Source organism: Coccinella septempunctata, chromosome 4 (genome assembly GCF_907165205.1).
Source record: "Coccinella septempunctata chromosome 4, icCocSept1.1, whole genome shotgun sequence".
NCBI classification, from domain to species: Eukaryota; Metazoa; Arthropoda; class Insecta; order Coleoptera; family Coccinellidae; genus Coccinella; species Coccinella septempunctata.
Window position 1 is genome coordinate 38,662,994 of NC_058192.1, and position 17,530 is coordinate 38,680,523.

Below are 17,530 nucleotides of genomic sequence, written 5' to 3' on the forward strand. Positions count from 1 at the left end.
CTTGGTCTTTTAAACTCCTGAAAAATATGGAGTGCAGGCTCTTACTCATATGATGTTCGAGTAATGTATTCGACTGAGACTTCCGGATCAGTCTTGCTAGCCTTCTTTGGTCCACTTGAGTGATCGGTGCTCCAGCACGCTCAGGATCGATCGACACGCCGGTTATACCGAGCTTCTCCAAGGCTCTCTGTGCGGCTCGGAATAGGAAGGCTCCGTGGTTCGCGAGTTCATGCTGAGCTACAAACTTCAGAAGCGGATCTTCACTTCTTAGGACCCTTACTGCTGTTTCCAATGTTTGTTGATAGTGTTGATATTCCAAACATTGCAATCCTCTACCCCCCTGGCTTCGGGGAAGATATATCCTCTGAATCGAGCTATTTGGGTGAAGGCTACGATTCATGTTCATCGTTTTTCTTGTTGACCTATCAAGATCGAGGAGTTCGTTCACCGTCCAATTTACCACCCCGAAAGAGTAGGTAAGTATCGGGATGGCTAGCATATTTGTAGCTGATACTTTGTTCTTTCCTGACAGCTGTGATTTCCAGATGTCTCTCAGCTTCTTCTTGTAGCTGGCTGATAAGGCGTCCTTTATCTGGGTTGTCTCCAGTACTCCCCTCTGTTTCATCCCGAGAAACTTATAAGTTTCTCCGTCTTCCAGACGTCGAAAAGTCATTCCATCTTCCAGTTGGATATCTTCTCCTGGATCATCAACCCTTCCCCTGCGGAGATGAAAAACAGCACACTTGCCCCAACCAAATGACATTCCCACTGCAGAGGTGTACTCGGAAACGATATTCAATAGTTGCTGTAGTGCGGTCCTGGAGGGAGCGTAGAGTTTCAAGTCGTCCACGTACATTAGATGGGAGATCAGGTGGTTCCTTCTGCCTGGTGGACCGGCCTTGTATCCTATTTTGCTTGCCCTCAGCTCAATTGATAGTGGCATGAGTGTTATGCAGAATAATAACGGGCTTAGCGAATCTCCCTGGAACACTCCTCTTCTGTACCTCACCCATCCCGTATAAACGGTTCGTCCCTCTGCTCGGATGGCAAACTTCGTTTTCCACAACGCAATGATGCTTTCTATCGCATGGATGATGTTAGGGTGGACTTTCAGCATTTTTAATAGCCGTATGATCAGGTCGTGCGGCGAGGTGTCAAATGCTTTCGCGTAGTCTAACCATGATGTATGTAGGTCGCGCTTGTAATGTCTGGCGTCTAGGCATACGCTCTTGTCGATCAGCAAGTTGTCCTTGCATCCTTGCACTCCTTTCTTTGCTCCCCTCTGTTCGTAGATACTGTCCCACACTGGTCCAATAACCCTCAGAATTCGATCTTGAATAACACTTGTGAGTATCTTGTACAGTGTATTGAGGCAAGTGATTGGGCGATAGTTCTTGGGTTGCCCTAAGTCCCCTGATTTTGGTATCAGCACTGTCCTACCCTCCACCAACCATGAAGGAATGGGCTCACGGCGAATCAGCATTCCGCTGAATAATCTTGCCAGGTGTTTATGTGTAGCCGGAAAGCTCTTCCACCAGTAGTTCTGAATACCGTCTGGTCCGGGTGCTGTGAAATCATTCTTGTTCTTAAGGGCTTGTCTAATATCTTCGGCTGATATTTCAGAAAGTTCGTCGTTCTGCTGTAGGGTTTGATCACACATCTGCTGGAATCTGGGAAGTGCTGGAGTATCCCTGGTTTTTGCTGGTTGTTCGTACAGGCTTTTCCAAAACTCTTCGACGTCCTGAGGTGATGGTGGGTTTTGCACCTCTTGCTGTTGAGGTTGAAATAATTTCGATGGTTCCGCGGTGAAGGTGTTGTTATCTTCGATCCATCTTTTTCTCCTTATCAATTTCTTTCGTGCTGCTGCCAGTGATCTTATTTTATCTACAGCTTTCTGCTTCAGTAGATGGACTGTGGGCAAGTTAACAGTACCATGTATAGCACGAAGCTCCTCAATCATCTCCCTCATTCTCTTGCTCGGTTTAGTTTTTCCTTTCATAACATCTATGACACATTGGTACCAAGATGCCTGCTGCCTCATTGATTTTATTTTGATGTCAAGTCGATTCAGCCTTTTCCTATGCTTATTATTATTATTATTATTCGCAGCTGTACTTTTCGGTGGGCATAGTAGATAAGCGGCTGCTCTCACTGCAGCCTCCACCTCTTCCAGTGAACAGGTCTCGTTAAGATGATCTTGAATGATGCTATTCAAAACGGCTAGATCTTCAGCCTTGTGTCTTGATTTTATCCGGGTGGGTTTGATCAGTGGGTCTCCAACGGCAGCCTCAAATGCCTCTTTTGTATTGTCGACTAACTCTGATGAATCTCTCACTGTCCTTGGCCTTTGTTGCTGTCGGTCTGGAGCGTCTGTCACCTGCTCTCCAGCTAGTTCTATCTCTGGAACTTCTCTCACTTGTTCCGTTCTTGGCCTTGCTTCTAGGGCTACAGCTTCACCTCTGTGAGTCATCGCTTGGTGTTGTTGGCCTGGAGCATCTGTCACCTGCTCTTCAGCGCGTTCTATATCTGGAACATCTCTCACATGTTCCGTTATTGGCCTGTTGGAGCGTGCACCAGTCCTGGTTCGGCCCGCGATATCACTCAAAAGGGCTACAGCTTGTTCTTGAGTTATGTCAACCGTCAATTGCTGATGTTGGCTCAAAGCATCTGTCACCTGCTCCTCAGCTTGTTGTTCCAACCTTCCTTGCTCTCGAGACCGCTGCAAGATTCCTCTTCTTTTGAGATGACTGATCTGATCTCTCAGGTTTTGCTGCGTCATGTAGTTGAGGTCTGGACAATTTTCGCACCACAGACCATGCAGCCTATTCATGTATCCCCTTCTGTCGGGTCCTGATCTTCTGTATAGCGCAGACAGCAGGCTATGCTGCTCGGGCGTCCACTTGTGGCGTCCCCTTTGTGCTGTCCTGTTTCGGCTGCCGGTTCCGACTACGGGGTGCTCTTGCGAGCTTTGAATCCCTATGCGACCGACAACCTGAACTCTCTCCTCGTCGATGTCCTCCTCGTCTAAAGGCGTAGCTTTTTGTGTGGCAGGCGCCCGCCTTCTCAGCGTTCTGCCGTTGGTGTCCCGCATGCTGTCACGTCCAGCACCAACTCCAGACGTGCCCTGACGATCCCCAGGCAGCGACTGTTTTCCGAGGCTTAGCTGATTTCTTTCCGACATCGGCTGAGAGTGACCGGGGTCCGCGGGGTTGTCACACCCGTATACTACTAAGTAGTACCCCCGTGCGGGTACTATTATTATTATTATTATTATTATTATTATTATTATTATTATTATTATTATTATTATTATCTCCATCCTTAGTGTGTTCTCGGAAGTCTTCGAGCGGATCGTCTTCAATAGAATAATGAATTATTTGGACAAATATCAAATACTTGATTCCGCACAGCATGGCTATCGATCAGGCCGCTCTACTCAGTCAGGAGCTCTCTATTTTGTTGAGTTTGTCTATGAATATCTCGTCGATGGCCAATTCGTAGCGGGGTTATTCTTCGACCTCTCTCGGGCGTTTGACAGCCTCTCTTTCCAAGTTCTCGTTGACAAATTCTATAGTTTAGGTTTTAGGGGTGTGTTCCTAAATTGGCTCTCCAGTTATCTCGAGGGTAGAACAATATCCGTCAGGACGGCCGACTTCGTTTCTGATAAGCTTGAATTGAACCACGGTGTACCACAGGGTTCGGTTCTGGGACCGCTTTTGTTCCTTATTTTCATCAATGACTTACCCGTCAGTTTGAGGAACTTGGTGGTGAATTCTTCTGATATTCCAGACGCATTCAATGTTATCGAGTTGGTTAGAATTCCTCTATTTGCGGATGATACCTCGATACTGGTTGCTGCGCGGACCTTTGATGATCTGCAGAAGCTGTGTCAACGGTTGGTGCGGTGCTTCGTCGATTGGTGTCATTCTAATGCCCTGATGATAAACATCGAAAAAAACCAGTGTGTTCATTTCACTTTAAGTAATAGTGAGCAAAAGCTTGTCATACACAATCTTGATGTGACTATTTTGTCGGCTGAGTACTCAAAATTTCTGGGAATCTATATCGATTCCAATCTGAGATGGTTAACACATGTGGATCACTTATGTAAGAAACTCAATAGTTCATATTATGTGATAAGTGGGTCAAAACTCACTTCCCCCAAGTTGCATCATAAATATATACTACAGCCTGGTCTACAGTCACTTATCTTACAACATCATGCTCTGGGGTAACCCAACTGATGCTGGAAGAGCATTTATAATTCAGAAGAGGATTTTACGGATGATCTTCAATGTTCCTCCGAGATCCTCTTGTCGTCCTATATTATGAGAGAATGGTATTCTTACAGTGGCTCGCATATACATTTTTAGATGTCTGGTTTATGTGAAGGAGAATGAGAGCGGTCTTACAAGACTTCCAAGCTTTCATAGCTACAACACCAGAAATGGTGAATTGTTCCATATTCCGAAGCATAATACCACCAGGTTTGAATATGCACCCACATATCAGTGCATCAAACTTTTCAATCATCTTTTTAAACGCGTTAAGTCACTAGAGCTGAAAGAATTTAAAAAGGTAGTTAAGAATAAACTTGTTGAGCAATGTTTTTATAGCGTAGCTGATTATTTTCAGTTATAATTTAAATGTAATTGGAGTTATGATTGTTATTGTGTAACTTTTTTTTTGCTGACCTGTCCTATACATATTTGTATATTATGTCTGGAAGGATTAATAAATATTATTATTATTATTTGAAACTTTCATATAAAGGATCTATTTCGACAAAAATTGGTAGTTTTTTTCAAGCAGAAGGCATAAAACCAGCCTACAAGTTTTCAAATACTTTATATACGTATATTGCAGAGAAGTGGTGTCTACCAGCTAAGCTGTGGTGAGGTCGGCTGCAATACAGTGTACATGAAATAACTTAGTTTTTTAGTCATTTTCTAATCATTTTTAATCAGTTTAATTCTGTATTCTGTGATCGTATGTTTCGTCTTGATCTCATGTTGCCGGGCCGTCACTGGTGTACGCTACACTGAGCCTGATTTGACATATACATAGTCTTGTGCTCTCGTGTTCTGTGTTCACGTGTGATCCGCCTGCGTGTTTTGCATCTTCCCTTGATCAGATTTGGTTCGTCCCAGAATCGCATCTTCTCAATCTGTTACGTTAATACCATTCCTTTATTACGATCAAAACAAAGTAACCTGAAAATCTGCTCGCTCACTTTCCTCCGAGATGCAATTCTTGAACTCTGCTTTTGTTATTGACATCTGATTTATGCATTTTAATCACTGAATAATTTTAAGAATTTCACAAGCATGTGTTTTGGTCGATTGTGATTCCATTTGAGGAACCGTAACTTGACTGCTGCATCGTGAGTTTTTCCATACACTCGAGCAGAGATTATTAGCAGTATAAATAAATACTATCTTCCGATAATAGGCTCAAAACTATTATTATTCTATTCTATGATAACGGTAGACGCCAAAGTGTTCAGAGAAACTACGAATTTTATAAGTTACTGTTTTTGGTCTGCCTTAAGCATTGAGTCATAGAACTCTATAGCATCTATCAATAGTCGAGTTGTATCTTCACTATTATTGAGCATCGTTAGCAAAGAAGTAGCCGTTTTTAAATCAAAAGACTCCATTTTTTAGACTAGGGCTCTCCTTGTCCTGAAAATTTGATATTTTACCATATATTTCTTGTATTTCAGAGAAAAATTGTTGAAATTGAAATTGTGAAACATCTGGCGGGATTTCTGCAATATGTTTCTGAATTTCTTGAAAATCAACCTCAAACCGTCCATAAATATTTTTAGCTTCCCTAATTTTAGTATCGAGAATCTCCTTTTTTCGCCTTTCAGGACCAATATTCCTCAGATATACTTGGATTGATTTCAGGGATTCCAAAATGTCATTGAAATTATTAACTGCCATACGTTAATTAAGTATTATCATATATTATTATTAAATTAATTAGTAATCTAATAATTATTATCAAAAATATTAATTTGATTTCCTCCAGTTTCTAATTTCCGAAAATTAAATTGAAAAAGTGATTAAAATAAAGTTATTTCATTGCCGGTAACTTTATAATTAATCAAAAAAAAAAGTCAAATGATCAACTTTGTCATTACCACATGACACGGGCGGTACCAATGAACTTGTCCAGCTGTCCAGTGCAACGTCGTCTTCGCATACGTAAAGGAAAAATAAAGGTGCGGCTACAGAGTATTTTTGAGAGCTCACCCGATTTATGATAAAATTCACTAACTCTGGTGGTTTGTCACCTATGCGGCGTTGGAGCTAACATCTGGCTTCTCGTGACTTCTCTCCTGATTTTCTTTTCCAAACTCTTCTTACAAGCATTGAAAATGTAGAATATAGCCGCTGATATCACAAGAAGGAAGAGTAGAAGAAGTTCACACAACTCTCGAGTGCGATTTTATAATTTCCTCTTTTTCTTGCTTCGATTTGCCTGAACCCATTTTGATTTTTCTCCTATTTTTCCATTAAATGTTCAAAACTTTCCAAGGTTTGGCCATCAGGATCGCCATGTAGTAACTGGGTCTTTATGGATTTAATAGATAACACTGAACTATGACTATATTTATTGAACGATGGAACTTATGTTACACATACTGACATCTTACAGCTACGAGTACTGATTGATTGACTTTTCCATCCATTATTACGATATATATAACAATGGGAAAATGCTGTATTCGCAATATTAACAAATACCTATTTTCATTTCAACATTGCATACACTATGGATATGGAAAATGATTTTCTTGCTATCAGCTGTCGTTTTCTGGTTGGTTTCGTGTAGAAAAGTAGGTAGGTTTTCAGGAATAATAAAACACCTCCGAAATTAAAAGAAACGGCAACAGACCCCAGGTGAAGCTGGATGCGTTTACATTCGTGTTGAAAAATCTCCAATTTCTGAAGCTTTTTTCTCGTATTTTCTATCCGTTTTTCAAATTCCCAAACTTTTAAATCAGCTGATTTTCCCCTCTCACCTCTCCCACTCGGTGCTTACGAATTTAATAGTACGAGATTATTTTCCGAAGAGATACTTGATAAGTGGAGAAATATTTTAAAACAACGAAAAATACATAACCTAAAATACAAAGACATAGTTTTCCGAATGATTTGTATGATAGTGTTTATTATCGTGAATGTTACGAATCTTTCACTGGGTGGACCAAAAAAATATTCTTCAGCTATTCCACAAAAACCGCAAAATTCTATTCACTCTTATCGAGTGAATGAGAAAATGCAGCAGTTGCATCGACTGACTCTAATTAAACGCTTGGCTCAGGTAATACTATAGGTTCAGGCACAGAACTAGCTGGACTTGAGTTTAATACTATATCTGTATCCGGAACAGTAGAATTTTTTCAAAAGCCACAGAAGGTTCTCTAGAATTCGACGAGACCAATTTAACTGACTCTAATTAAACGCTTGGCTCAGGTATTACCCTAGGTTCAGGTATACTAGCTAGACTAGGGTGACCAGACGTCCGTTATTGTGACGGACAGTCCGTCAATCGTCCAAGAAGTCCGTCACTGGAAAACATCCGTCAAAATGTCCGTCAAAAACTCGAATTAAATATTTCACTTAATACTCGATGATTTAATTCACTCCTTTCACTTTTTCGTACCTTAGACCGAGTGCGAACGTCGCTAGCTAAATCTCATAGTAGACGTCTTGACATTTATAAGTATTGTAATGAATCCCTGTTTTCTGAGGAAAATTGGAGTTCATTTTAGTGCATTCCTTTCGTTTTCATATTTCCGCCCCTGACAATATTTAATTCTCAAATATTCCGTGCGTTCATTCCGATGGGCAGAGTAAATGTAAAAAACCGTTTATCTGTGTTTAACGTTGTTTTTCTTGCATGCCGTTGAAGATTTCGACGTTTTTCTGATGCTGATATGCGATAAACCGGGGCTGACGACGTTTTTCATTCTTGTCGCATTCTAGAATTTTCAGATTTTTAACGTGTGGGGGATTTGCCTATAAAAGCAGATTTTCCCCCGCGACGGTCTCTTTTACTTCAGTCTTTCACTTGGTGACTTCTACTTTTGACTTTTGATTCTGTTACTTCAGTCGCTTGTACTGCTCTTTTACTTCAGTTAGTTTATGCTCCCTACTTTCTGCGATTCGACGTTTAAGAATAATTTTGGGTTGCTAGCATCAGTGATATTAAGAATTGATTTTTAGTTTTTTTCCTTTGATTTTCGCGAGTGCCTGAAACAAAGGAGGTAGGTCCCCGTCTTTACCGTTCAGTTTCTTTGTTAGGCCTACACCGGTTACTTCTTTGACTTTGACACTGCTGTACTGTATCGCTTTCTGTTAAATTTTATCGTTCTTTACCCTGCTTCGCGAGTCTGACTTTTCCCTTCGCTATCAGTAATGGCGCGGAAGCCCTTGGGGTACTGAAGGGAAAGTCCTCTCAACCCCCTTGTCCGCGTCATAAGTGTTGAATCTGAAATCTCTTCTTTTCTATCAGTCATGGCGCGTTATAGCCCTTGGGGTAGAGAATAAGAGATACCGCTCGTCGTCAGTGAAATCCCGTAGTTGCGCTAAAAATAGACCTTTTCTTCGCTATCAGTCATGGAGCGTTATAGCCCTTGGGGTAGCGAATTTTCAGAGCAAACGTTCTTACGCAGGATATGATATTGGTATTTTTCAGGATCGGTTGAGACAGAGCCATTGGAATAGTTCTTCTATTGACGTGAATACCTTGGCACTAAATTTTGAAAATCTAATCAGTGAATCATTCGATAATATTTGTCCTATCAAGAAGAAAACAAAAAAACGTGTCCCCCTACTTCCTTGGTTATCTGACGATATAAAACATATGATGAAAGCTAGAGATGTTCTTTACAGAAAAGCTGTATATACAAAAAATGAAATTCATTGGAAAGAATTCAAATCGCTCAGGAATAGAGTCGTGAACGCATTGAGACTGGCGGAAAGAGACCACTTCTACAGTATTGTTGAGAACAGCTCGAGTAAAAATATATGGCACAATCTGAAAAAACTACAAAATGAATCTTCCTTCCCGAGTTGTATCTGTTTCGGTGATGTAATTGTACGAAACCCAGTAGAAATAGCTGAAAAATTCAATAATTTCTTCGTCAACAGTATACAAGAGATAGTCGCAAACATTCCAATTAGATCAGAGGACTACATTTTCTTGCAGGAGGTTGATTCTTTTCCGGGGTTTAGCAGTTTTTCGAAGGTGAACATGAGGCAACTAAGAGGTTATGTCAGATCGTTGAAAAAGACTTGTAATCCGGAGGATGGTGTAACGACGGGGGTGTTCAAGGATGCATTCGAGGTGATAGGAAACTATTTGCTGGATGTCGTGAACACTTCATTGGAATATGGTCGTTTTCCTGACATATGGAAGACTTCTGTGGTCATACCGATTGAGAAGATACCGGGCACTAATATTTGTAGTGAATTCCGAGGAATACACACATTTTCGGTATACGAGAAAATAATAGAAATGGCTGTTAACGAGCAAGTTTTGGGATATTTGAACAAGAATCAGATAATTATAAAGAATCAGTCTGGATTTAGGGCGGGTCATTCCTGCGAAAGTGCTCTCATTAGTATCTGTGACGATTGGTTGAAAAGAATTGATGATAATAAGATAGTGATCGCGGTATTTATCGATTTTCAGAGAGCTTTCGAAACTGTAAACAGAAAGATTTTATTACAAAAATTGAAGAAGATAGGATTCGACGGGCTTGTTTTGGATTGGTTTGAATCTTATTTGGAAAATAGGAGACAAAAAGTTAAAATCAACGATGTTCTTTCGGAAACCTTGGAAAATATATGCGGCATAATACAGGGAACAAAGCTGGGGCCCTTGTTGTTCTTACTTTATATTAATGATATTGTGAAGCCTATCAAATACTGCAAATTATCTGCATTTGCCGATGATACGATGATATACATAGTGGGAGATAATGTCGAGGAGATGGTTGCATGTCTGAATGAAGATTTAGAAATATTGGATGACTGGCTAGCAAATAATCAGCTCAAAGTTAATTACACGAAATCAAATTTCATGCTGTTTGGAAGGGAATGTACACTGAGAAGAATCGAGAATGAGCGAAGTATAGAGGTCAAAATTGGAAAAAACATCCTAAAAAAAGTTGATTCGATTAAATACTTGTCATCCTTAGTATTTATTTCGTCAGTTCTGGTTGGCGCATTTTATTGAACAACCTTTAATTTTTCACTGTACCCGGTATAAACTTTATAAAGTGCTCGTGACCGGATAGAATTTCCCGAATGTATGTTTGCTGATAGATTCGCTCATATTTCATACTTACACATATCTCCGTTGTACATAAAATCAGTTTCCGAAGGTGTGAATAAACTTTTGCATAATTTGATTTTGACTACTTCGTTATCGCTACCACCCTAGATAACTCTGTCTCCGACTAGCAGCTACTCTGGTAGGTTTGCTATTCTTCCTAGTGAAAAGAATAGCTGGCGCTCGAGATAAGTTTTCTCCGAGGTAACCACGTTACAGTATGGTGGGAATTTGAACTTTATAGTCTTCTCAATAATATTTAAGACTGATTAAAAAAAAAGTGCAAATTTCCGGACGATCTTTCAAAAGAATTTCTATTCCTTAAAAAAAACAAAACTAAAATCTGAAGTCCAATGGACGAAGGGTTCGGGTCAATTCAGCATTGCATTCCGAGGTTGTGATAAGTCTTTGCCTCGTATAAATATTTTAGCAGAAGATTCTGGAGGTCAAAAGAAACACTTTCTCTCTTTACCGTTTTTTTCGAATCAGCTCGGTTCAAAAGATGTTGAAAAACCATAAAAAATGTTATTTTCAGTTCTATCTCAGAAAGAGGCGACCACCTCGGAGGGGATAGCCGATTTATTTGCTGATTTTTTCGAGGGTGTCTATGAGCCCTCTGGGAATTCTCAGGAGAGTTTGGAGGGGGTGGATAACTTTTATAGCAGCAACTATCTCTGTACTTCACCTATAACTGGGGACGAAATTCTGGGTTCGTTGCTTCAGCTTGATTCTTCGAAGGGAGCTGGTCCAGATAATATTCCACCCATATTTTTGAAAAATTGTGCCCATAGCATGTCCAGCTGCTTGCTTATATTGTTCAAACAATCTCTTCTCACTTCTGTTTTTCCCGAAAGATGGAAACTGTGTAAGATAGTTCCAGTATTTAAGAGTGGACGAAAGGAATCAGTTCATGACTATAGGCCGATCTCTGTGATTTCAACAATTCCAAAATTGTTTGAATCTCTGATATATAGACACCTGTCGTTTCATGTGAGAAATATCATAATAGAAGATCAACACGGATTCATTAAAGGCCGTAATATAGAAACCAATCTGTTGCGGTTTTCCGAATACTTGCAGGTGGGCTTTGAATCCGGGGCGCAAGTTGATGCGATATATACCGACCTGAAAAAAGCTTTTGATAAGGTCGATCATACGTTGCTGCTGCGAAGACTAGCTGAGGTTGGTATAGCGGGAAACTTGTTGAGATGGATTGAGTCTTACATTACGAATAGATCCCAATTCGTTGTAGTTAATGGCGTGAAATCGAGGAGAATTTACGGAACATCCGGAGTACCCCAGGGTTCACACCTCGGTCCTCTGTTCTTTATCATTTACTTGAATGATATAACTTCATGCTTCAGGTACGCGAGATTTATTTTGTATGCGGATGATCTTAAAATTTTCATGCTGATCAGGAGTTTGGATGATTGTTATCGGCTTCAGCAGGATATTCGAAGATTTTACGAGTATTGTCAGAGAAACCTACTTTTCCTGAACTTGAACAAATGCTTGAAAATCACATTCAGCAGGAACAAAAATCTTGTAAATCATTCTTACCATATTGGGGATCACCCATTGCGTGAGGTGAGCGAGGTGTTGGATCTGGGCGTCACCATGGATTCTAAACTTATATTTGATCGGCATGTTGAGAGAATAGTTGCAGCGTCTAATAGGATGCTTGGGTTTGTTATTCGTGGGTCGAGGCAGTTCCGACAGGACCGTACACTTTTAACATTGTACTATGCATTTGTCTATAGCAGGATTAATTTCACTTCGGTTGTGTGGAATCTGCGTTACAAATGCTACATAAAGAGATTAGAGAATGTTCAGAATAAAATGTTGCGTCACCTATGCTACAGAAACGGTCTTTCCATAGAGAATCACGACTATGCACGGGCTCGTGGACTTTTCAATTGTCTGAGTCTTGAGGATAGGAGAAGGATGAGCGATTTGTGCATTCTCCATAAGGTGGTGAATGGATCCTTTGCGGTTCCAGGAATCTTGGAACTCAAGATCGAGGGAGGTTTTCAGTATACCTTTTAGGAGGGTTAACGTCACTCAGAATTCTCCTCTTTGTAGATTGGTCACCTGTTACAACACTCTGACACCTAAGGTTGATTTATTCAACTCCACCTCAAATGTTTTCAAGAGGGAGCTGAAGCGTGAACTCCTTCACTAGGGTGATGTGGGGTCGGTGGGTTTCGTTTGGGGTTCAACTGTGTATGTGATTTCTTTCTCGTAAATTTATTTTTGTTGCTATTGTTAAGCCGGAAGTTTGTCCAATTGGATACATATGGGTATTGTTTGAATTTTCTGTTTGAGACATGTTTATTTTTAATTAGGAAATTAAGAAATTAAGTATGATGTATGAGTATAATTTTTAAATTTCAATTCAGTTGGTGCTATTGTGGATTCATTAGCTGTTTGTACCTTTTCTTGAATAAATCAATAAAAGAGTTCTATCGAATGAAATGAATTTAATCTATTTGATGAATCTTTTTCGAGCACAAGATTTCACTCACGTCTTCCAGATTTCTCATTATGACCATTACGTACTATACGAATGCCAAAAATTCAAAAAACCCAAATCTTAGAACTGTGTTGAGCGCTATCTAATGAATATTTGAACGTTTTGTAAAAGTATTCTTCATATTTTCTCGTATAATGTGCCGTTTTCAAGTAATTTGACGTTCAAAAATAAAAAATATCTGTGAAATTCGAAAAATTGGGTGCTTCGACCAAATGCAACTCTTTTTAAAAGATCTACAGATGTGTGGTGTCACAGATTTAGCTAGTTATTCTGCGGGTAATTTCGTTTTTCAAGGGGTGGCACAGCTCATTATGAAAACTTCAAATGGCTATATCTTTTTATTAGGCCGAATCGAAAAAATTGGAACAGGAAAGAAGTGTTTCTTTTGACCTCATAAATATTTTTACGATTCAAAGACTCACCCTGTATATATAAATATACAAAACATTTTCCAGGTCCGTCCGTCATTGAACTGGGGATAATCTGGTCAGCCTAAGCTAGACTTAAATTTGATATATCTTCATCTGGAACTGAAAAATTTCTTTGTTGATATTAACCAGAAGCTATATATGGATCATTAGTAATAATAGGAATACTTGATATACTTGAAGTCGATGCCACTGATGTATTCTATCCTTCATTCCAGAAAATACGATTCCAAGACTGAAGTCGCGTAAACCTTTATGGTCCAACTCTTTTCTTAATTCGAATATAAGGGACAAAGACCTTTGGCAGTCTGAATGGAATAGGTGCACTATTTTCAACAAAGAATTAGTTACTGATCCCTCGAATAGAGTTCCTGGTTTTGATCTTCCCGGGAAAATATGGTGTATTCTGAATCGTATAAGAACAGGTCACGGACGTTGCAATAGTATGCTTTTCAGGTGGAAATCAGTTGAAAGCCCTAGTTGTAAATGCGGGGAACCAGAAGAAACCAAAAATCATCTGATTAATCATTATCCGATTTATAAATTTCAGGATGGTTTTAGAGCAATACATGCAGTTTCCGAATCTTTTTTGAATTGGGTTGTCAATTTTAGGTCAATCTGACATACTGAATCTAATTTTATTATTTCACCTTCTTCTGCTTTCGTTTTCTCTCTATTTCAGATAAAAGTTTCTGGTATCTTGGAGAAGACTTTCTGGATTTTCCTTTTTGTTGGAGAAAGAATCAATTTTTGCAGTGCGAGATGCCCTTCAATATGCAATATTTCAGCTTATTTCGTGAAAAATTACAGAAGAAGCATCGCTTACTTACCTGAAATCTGGATATCTGTTCCCAGAGACCGAGGGACGTTTGACTGCTATCCAAGACCAGATTGTACTGACAAGAGCTTATATGAAACATATTGTGAAGAAGAAAGCCGTAAATGCTCCCAAGCTCTTGAGACGATGCAACATATAACATCCTCTTGCTCGATCCTAGCACCTAGAGAATATACTCACCGGCACAACGCAATGGCAAAAGTATTCCACCAAGCAATTGCCAAAGCTTGTTAGGGAAAACTCCAATTTTAAAATATACTGGGACACTCCTATCATGACCGACAGAATGAAACCACACAATAGGCCTGATATTGCTGTAATTGACAAAGCCAACCGCAAGGTAACCATCATCGAAATAACTGTGCCAGCGGATGATAACATCGGTAGAGCCTATTCTGAGAAGTTGCTGAAATACCATGACCTGGCTTTCGAAATTAAGGAAATTTACCACCTGAGATCGATCTCAATTCTGCCTTTGATTATCTCCTCAAATGGACTGGTTGAAGAACACCTGACAGAAAACGTAAGACTCCTTGAATTGGATCAGCAGCTGATCAGTCAAGCACAGAAGGAGGTTATACTTTGGACCACGCGGATTGTTAAATGTTCTTGACCACTACCTAGCTACCTGGAAAAACCTTGGTCTCTCAGACCGGATGTTTCCGGAGAATGTCCCAAAATGGTGATATATAAAAAAAAATGATAACTTCCCAAGGTGTAGCTCATAACCGGCCAGATATAACGATTTTCGATAAAAAAAGGAATTTGTGCCTGATACTGGATGTTACTATACTAGCAGCTGATAACATCGCTAGAGCTTACACGGAAAAGCTAAGCAAATATGGAGATCTGGCGTTCCAACTGAAAGAGCTAGACAAACTAAAATCTGTCAGCGTATTCCCTCTGATAATATCAACGAATGGGCTGGTTGAGAAACACCTCGTCGAGATTACCGAACGACTTGGATTGGACAAGAAACTGGTTTCACATGCACAGAAACAGGCCATCCTTCAAACCGTTCGGAACGTTTCTCACTATCGTGAGAAAGTTCCTGCAGAGTTCATAGCGAGTTACTGGCTGCCTTGGCGATTTGTCTTCAGCTAAACGGTGAAGGAAAAAAAAAAATATATATATATTTTATATATATATATAATAGTTATTGATTTAAATTAAGGGTGTTTCGACTATTTTTTAGGGCAAAATTCCAATGAGTGTCAAATTGTATTACAGCTCTATATATTTCGTCAACTATCGTTGACTTCTCCAGGACCAACTGGAAAATACAGAGCTCTCATAACAAAAGAACACTCGATAAATTTGTTCTTTTAGCATAAATTAGTATTTTTGGAATAGCAGAATAATATTTTTTGTCCACAAAAAGATTTGTAATATTCACGATGATAACCACTGTCATACAAACCATCCGGTAAGTATTGTATTTTGTATTATGGGTTATGTATTTTTCGTTATTTTAAAATTTGTTCACACCTATCAAGTGTCTCTTCGGAAAATAATATTAATCTATCGCGAGAATGTTTTCAAAATACACATTTAATTTTTTTTTCCATGATTTTCACTACTTTTTACAAATAACTCAATGTCACTCACAAATTACACAATATAACGAAAGAAACATGTGCTCTCATAAACCCACACTCTACTATACTTTACGAGCTGCGAGCACATGGAACATACACATACACAGACCATAGATGTCTCCACTCACTCTGAAACTTATGCATAGTGCTTGCGCGCTAATGATCCCGGCTGAATAATTTTCATGTTTAGGGTATGTTTGATGACTACTATTTGTCTGACTAATGAAATACAACTTTGTTATAGTTACCAATAACATATTTCAATATCAGACATGTGAAAATAGGTAATAAGTTTATTTATTTTTTGTGGAGCTACAAAGCGTCAAAGAAAAGTTGAATAAAATGGGAATGGCCTTCTGAGTATCTGATTTTTTGAGTTATTTGCATTGTATCTGAACCTAATTAACCAAATTTGACTATCTGTCTGTCATCACCGGATTGGGCCAACCGATTTGCACGGCACTTAGACTGTTGAAGGATACTCTTCAAGAAAGTCTACAGACTTGTACTTTTCAATTGTTACCATTCTGCCGCCATCTTGAAAAAAAGTAGGTAAAATAAAGAAAAGGCAGACGTGTATGACATTTAACACAATATATTCAAGGTTTGATACAGCCCTGACATGATATAAAATTCGAACAAATATTGCCAGAAAAGTTCAACAAATGAAACATATTTCACATTTCACATTTTCAACTAAGAATTTTCGTCCTCGGAATCCCATTTAGATGAAACTGTCATAGTATAATTTTTCTTTCTTCCTTTCTTTTTCCTTCCAAATATCTCATCATCGTTTTGGTTCATTTCCAATTCAAACAATTTTTGGGTGGACATTGCTTGAGACTCAAGTTCTTCGGGGTCCACCCTATTCCAGCAGGAACTAATGAAATAATTTTTATCGCTGTTCTGTTGAACAATTTTCACATCCTTGTTGTCGATGGATGTCCTTTTCAACAAATTCGCTCCATCTAGCGGTTCATCGCTGATGGAATCTTCGTCATCATTGATTTCGAGAAAGATCCCTTCTAGCTTCTCCAAAAAAGATGTCTTGAATATTCGGTAATTATTCCAAGAACGCAATACAGCTAAAACTCTAGTTTTGAAACTTTCCTTGTCGATTTTTGCCAGTCCAGCGTACACGGAATGAAAACTTTGAAATATATGTTCGAGATCGGGAGTAGATTCGTACTTGGATAGCTTTATATCTTTGAGTTTTCTGCAATTCCAGAATATATCGGAAAGCAAATACAATCTAGAAATTTTCTTTGAGGGATGGGTCGTCGCATGTTTTAACGAGTCAAAAACGATGTTTAAAGTATCATCAATGGCCTGAATGTGGTTCAGGCAGAAAGACATAGCGTTCCGCACCCTATTTCTGTTCAAGTTCAAGTTTCTTATTAGATCCTTCAACCTAGCATACTGAGCTTCTGATAGTAAATTGTTTTTGAGTTTTCCAAGTTCTTCTTCAATTAACTCGTCAGGCATTCCTGTGGTGTAATCTATGGGTGTTGGCGGTATCCAAATTGGTCCATTTTTCACCATTCTGAACGGTTTTTGAGACCAAACATTTTGCCCATCACCGTTAAGAATGGAAAATAACTTCCATCTATAATAAACATGTAAAGGAGAACGATAATCAAATAAGAAAGCAAATTCAGGATTATTAGCTTCTGTCATCATAATAAGTGCTTCAAATAAAGATCCTTCCCTAACAACAAATTCTATCATTCTATGTATGATGCAAAGCATTTTTTTATCTAATGGAATAGTTACTTTAACA

At 39.1% G+C, this 17,530-nt stretch overlaps 1 protein-coding gene across 1 annotated transcript in view; it reads left to right on the forward strand.

Annotated features, from left to right (window-relative positions):
• Positions 1–17,530, forward strand: part of LOC123312563 (sodium-coupled monocarboxylate transporter 1-like) — a 383,426-nt gene that overhangs the window by 73,641 nt on the left and 292,255 nt on the right. The gene's annotated exons all lie outside the window — the stretch shown is intronic.